We start from the raw sequence: 6,291 nt of genomic DNA on the forward strand, positions 1-6,291 counted from the left end.
TGATATTATAAGCGTTCATATATAACACCACAAAAGAAAATCACTTAAGTTCAGAACGAAGAACACGGACATGAAAGGCCAAGTACTAATTAAGAGCAGCATGAAGAACTAGCTAAATCACTCCTGCTAGCTACTCTCTCTGGGGTAAAATAGCATAGAACATGTATAGCTCTCATGATTGATCATACTGGAGCATGCCGATGAACCTGTCTCCTAATCGTGGGCTGCGCTTCTCATTGCTGCCCCCTAGTACTTCTCTGCGATCATTAACAGTTTTCCTCCAATCTTTCACTATTAAGCATTCATCGCTTCTAGAAATCCTGAATGCATTCATGTGCAATGCAGGATATCTTGGCCTTAAGCTAACAATTGACATCTGACCTTTAGTCTCGATCCCCTGAGGCACAACTGTCATCGGGAGTCCCTGTTGAAGAACATCGTATAGTACTTAATTAATATACTCAGCAATGAAAGTTTAAAAAAAATATGTATGCAAAATATGCACTAAGGACAAATAGTAAATATCTTACCATCATTCCTAAATAGATGTGACCGTAGTTCAATACCATCACTATTGGTCGCACGTTTTGAGTACTAACATTTCCAAGTGAAGGAAAAAAATGTGTCTTGACAGTATGAAGATCCTCAAGCCATGAAACATAATGACTTATCTCCTCACAGTTTAGTTCAGCTCCGGGACAGTAGAAGGTCTTGTCTACCAAGCGCCGGACATGTTTGGTTCAATGGAGATAAGCTGTCAATAGAAATTAGTTGTCAGTTATTTTTGAAATAAGCAATATCAAAGACAAAAATATATTTGAGAAGAACTCACATAATGGTAGAACTGGAGGCGTCTGCACATCGACCCATATGTCTCTATTACCTTCAATATCATCTTTCGGACGAATGTCAAAGGTGATAACCATACCAGGCTCAAATGCATAAGCCTTGCATAGTGCTTGCCAAGTTTTGCATTCAAAATAGGTGTACGTGTGTGCATTGTATACTTTGACGTTGAAAGTATAACCATCATGCTCAGTTTTCAGGTAAGCTCTCTTTACCTCCATAGTTTCCATATCTTTGAAACCTATCTTATCCAAGACAAAAATTCTTGCATGGCATGGGATGCGCTAGTAGAATAGTGAAAATTAAAAATTATAAGTCAGGCAAATAAAGCATATATAAGTCATGCTTAATTACGAAAACAGACTTGTCATTGTGATTTACTGTATCGAATTCGAAAGTCTCATCCAGCTTGATGCTGAATCGCCTACCATCAACAAGGAAATTTCTGTCGCACTGGCCGCGCTCGTCTTCACAGTATGTGCACATACCGAAATTTTTTCCGTCGTCAGACGACATTTCCTATGTTCATATTAGGCGAAACATTAAACACTTACTAATTCAATTAATTCAACTACTTCTATTAATTCAACTAAGCATTTACTAAAAATAAACTAGTTATATTAATTCAATTAGTTCAACTAAGCATTTACTAAAAATAAACTAGTTATATTAATTCAATTAGTTCAACTAAGCATTTACTAAAAATAAACTATTTATATATATTAATTCAACTAGTTCAACTAAGCATTTACTAAAAATAAACTAGTTCTATATATTAATTCAACTAGTTCAACTAAGCATTTACTAAAAATAAACTAGTTCTAATCCTCCATCTCTTTCTCAGACTTATCCCACTTAGGTGAAACATTAAACACTTATTACTATCTAACATTAATTAATATCTAGCCAATTCAAATATATATCTAACTATATTCATCTCTAACAATTGACATTACTATATATTTAACTTTTCTATCTAATTCATCTAACATTCGACATTAATCTAACATTTATATAAACTCAAAATATATAAAAACATTAAATAAATAGAAAAACTCATTAACAAATAATATTTTAATTAGATAATCAAATCTCAGATACGACAATTTTCTTACTAAAAATAAACTAGTTATATTAATTATTCAACTAGTTCAAATCTCATATACCTAAATAAACTAGTTCGACAATTTTCTTACTAAAAATAAACTAGTTATATTAATTATTCAACTAGTTCAAATCTCACATACCTAGCTAATTAATATCTAATTAAATTTTCTAAAAAACAGAAAACAGAAAACAGAAAATAAGTAAAAAATGTGTGTGTGTGTGTGTATGTGTGTAGTGTGTGTATATGTGTGTATGTGTGTGTACGCCGCCCCGTACGCCGTCGCCCCGTACGTACGAGCGGGGGCGCCGGCGTACGGGGCGAGGGCGGCGGCGTACGGGGCGGGGGCGCCGGCGCGCGGGTGCGAGAGACGTACGGGACCGCGGCGACGACGACGGACGGCGGCGGCGTTCGGGGCGGCGGCGCGAGACGACGAGGACGACGGGCGGCGGCGGGGACAGCGACGATGACGACGGACGATGGGCGACGGGCGGCGACGACGGGATCGAGCGGCGGCGGCGATGTCGAGAGGTTGGAGACGAATGTGGGGAGATGTAACTGAAATTTTCGTAAGTGCTATATATATATAGGATGGGCCTTTAGTACCGGTTGGAGCCACCAACCGGTACTAAAGGCCAACTTTGGCCAGGCCAAGAGGCGGGAAGAGCAGGCCTTTAGTACCGGTTGGTGGCTCCAACCGGTACTAAAGGGTGATCTTTAGTACCGGTTGTAGCCACCAACCGGTACTAAAGGCCTCGCGCTGCGACCCCAAAGTTTAGTCCCACCTCGCCGGGCGAAGGGCAGCCGCACTGGTTTATAAACCCAGCCGCGGCTACCTCTTTGAACTCCTCTATATAGCAGACTTGTGGGCCTAAATTCTGCGCGCTGCCCTGTCAGTCTGCTGGGCCTTTAAGGCCTGTAATTGCACGCCCGTGGCCTAGCAGGCCCACAGGGCAGCGCCCCAATTTTTTTATAGTTTTTTCTTTTCTGCTTTATTTTCTTCTCTTTATTTCTGCGTAGTTTTTTGTATAGTTTTTTCTTTTCTGTTATATTTATTTTCTTCTATTTATTTCTGAGTAGTTTTTCATCTAGTTTGCCAAAATTCAACATTTTCAGAGTTCATTTTGTAGTGATTTTCAATTTCACGGTCATTTTATATAGTTTTTTTCTTTTCAGCTATAGTTTTTTTCCTGCTATTTTTTCTTTTCTGCAAAACTTGATGGTCAAAGTCTGGAGTTATAACCAAAGTTTAAAAAAAAGAAATGGCGACGTGCAATTAGTTTTTGCCATAACAGAAGAAGTCCGGAGTTGTAATAAGTTATTAAAAATAAAAAAGAGGTGCAATGCTCGTTAATTTGCTTCAAGCCTTTCGGAATAGTGTAAACTGCACTGCGCATAGCTTCATGCAGTCTGCCATATTCCTGAAGGCTTGAAGCTAAGCAACGTGAGCATTGAGCCTCTTCTTCATCGTCTTTGCACTTAGGGCTTATAAACCGCTCCTAGTCCCTCTCTCTTCGCGAGGTGGGACTAAAAAACAGCTTACTAAGAAACTATAGTACTGGTTCATCCATGAACCGGTACTAAAGGTGCTCGTGGGGCCCCAGCCTTACCTGACATAACCTCATTAGTACCAGTTCGTGGCACGAACCGGTGCTAAAGGTTCACCACGAACCGGTACTAAACAGCTCCTCCCGCCTAGCAGTTGGTGCATACTGAACGCAAAAAATATAAGAGCATTTAGATCATGATCTTATATTTCTTTACAGTCTAAATTGTCAATATGATCTTATAACATCAAAAATACTTTGATCATCAATGATCTTTGTGTGTACAATCTGAATTGTCAATATGAGTCATCAACGATTTATAAACCGATGAAGACTCATATTGCGGCCACAAATTCTACACATAGAGTTCAATGAAGACCAAGTGCTTGTGATAGTTTGAGAAATAACATATTTAAGGTGGTAAAAGACTTGTTAGGGGAGCGAGGTGGGACTAAAAACAGCTTGCCATAACCTCATTAGTACCGGTTCGTGGTACGAACCGGCACTAAATGGTGATGGTGGGGCCATAGCCTGACCGCAGGCTGACACAGCCTCTTTAGTACCGGTTCGTGGCATGAACCGGTACTAAAGGTTCACCACGAACCGGTGCTATTGATCGCCACCACGAACCGGCACTAATGTACACATTAGTGTCGGTTGAAATTCAAACCGGCACAATGTGCTTCACATTTGACCCTTTTTCTACTAGTGTTTGAACTGCAAATGCCTCATAGTTTGCTCTTTATTTCTTCAAAAAAATCTTTTCTAGGTACATAAGCATCCATTTAATCAGAAAAACACCAAAAGTTTTCCAAAATTCAACCACTAGCTAGGAACGGTCATGCCCACTATTTTGACCGCATTTTGAAATGGGCATAAAAAATTCAAAAAACAGAAAATTGGAAAACCTTCGCATTGTGTCATTATATGTGACCAATTTATCATGAAAAATAATAAACTTGTAATATGACAATTATTTTAAAAAAATGTTCGCATAAACGAGCTATCACATATGGAGATCAATGGCTTTCAAGCCAAATAATCATTCTTATGGCCATATTCATGGCATAGCTTGTTCAAATGATCTCATATCGTGCACAAGGGTGCATATTGGAATGGCAAACAATGTTTCCTAAGGAAATTTTCATTTTCTTTGGACGAAAAAATCATTATCCATTTTTCGAGCGCCCAAAATTAGGTTTTTTTTGTGAAGAACCTACCAAATAATTGTTGCACAATTGGACTAAATAAATTTTCTAAAATACTAGGCCATATTTAATTCACAATTGACCAAATGGTTGGGTGTCAAAAGCTTTTATCCACCTCTCGTGAAAAAGACAAATTTCTGCCGATTCAGTTGGAAGCGGATCAAATTTGAACTGCAGTTGCCTCATAGTTTGCTATTTATTTTTCCCTAAAATCATTTATAGGTACAAAAGTATATATTTAATCATAGAAAGACCAAAAGTTTTACAAGATCCAACCACTTGCTAGGAACGGTCATGCCCGCCGTTTTGACCGCATTTTGAAATGGGCATCAAAAATCCAAAAAAACAAAAAATTGGAAAACCTTCGCATTGTGTCATTATATGTGACCAAGTTACCAGGAAAAATAATAAACTTTTAATACGGCAATTATTTAAAAAAAATGTTGTCAGAAACGAGTTGTCATGTGTCGAGATTAATGGCTTTCAAGCCAAATGATCAATCTTATGGCCACATTCATGGAATAGTTTGTTCAAATAATCTCATACTGTGCACAAGGGTGCATATTGGAATGGAAAAAAATGTTGCCTAAGGAATTTTTCATTTTCTTTGAACGAAAAAATCATTTTCCATTTTTCGAGCGCCAAAAATGAGGTTTTTTGTGAAGAACCTACCAAATAATTGTTGAAAAATTGGACCAAATCAATTTTCTAACATACTAGGACATATTTAATGCATAATTAACCAAATGGTTGGGTGTCGAAAACTTTTATCCACCTCTTGTGAAAAATACAAATTTCTGTCGATTCAGCTAGAAGCGGGTGAAATTTGAACTGCAGCTACCTCACAGTTTGTTATTTATTTTTACCTAAAATCATTTCTAGATACAAAAGTATCTATTTAATCAGAGAAACACCAAAAGTTTTGCAAGATCCAACCACTAGCTAGCAACGGTCATGCCCGTTGTTTTAACCGCATTTTCAAACGGGCATGAAAAACTTAAAAAAATCAAAAAATTGGAAAACCTTCACATTGTTTCTTTATATGTGGCCAAGTTCCCAGGGAAAATAATAAACTTGTAATACGGTAATTATTATAAAAAAATGTTCTTAGAACCGAGCTATCATGTGTGTAGATCAATGGCTTCAAGCCAAATGATCAATGCTATGGTAGCATTCATGGCATAGTTTGTTCAAATGACCTCAACTTGTGCACAAAGGTGCATCTTGGAATGACAAACAATATTGGCTAAGGAAGTTTTAATTTTTTTTGACAGAAAAATCATATTCCATTTTTCGAATGCCCAAAATGAGTTTTTTTGTGAAGGACTTACCATATATTTGTTGCAGAAGTGGACCAAATCATTTTTCTAAAATACTAGCCATATTTAATGCACAATTGACAAAATGGTTGGGTGTCAAAAGTTTTGATCCACCTCTGGTGAAAAAGGCAAATTTCCGCTGATTCAATAGGAAGCGGGTCAAATTTGGACAACAACTTCCTCATAGCTTACTCTTTATTTTTTCATAAAACATTTCTAGGTACATAAATATATATTTAATCAGAGAAACACCAAAAAAAATTGTA

The sequence above is a fragment of the Triticum dicoccoides genome, chromosome 1B, assembly GCF_002162155.2.
Source record: "Triticum dicoccoides isolate Atlit2015 ecotype Zavitan chromosome 1B, WEW_v2.0, whole genome shotgun sequence".
Taxonomy (NCBI): domain Eukaryota; kingdom Viridiplantae; phylum Streptophyta; class Magnoliopsida; order Poales; family Poaceae; genus Triticum; species Triticum dicoccoides.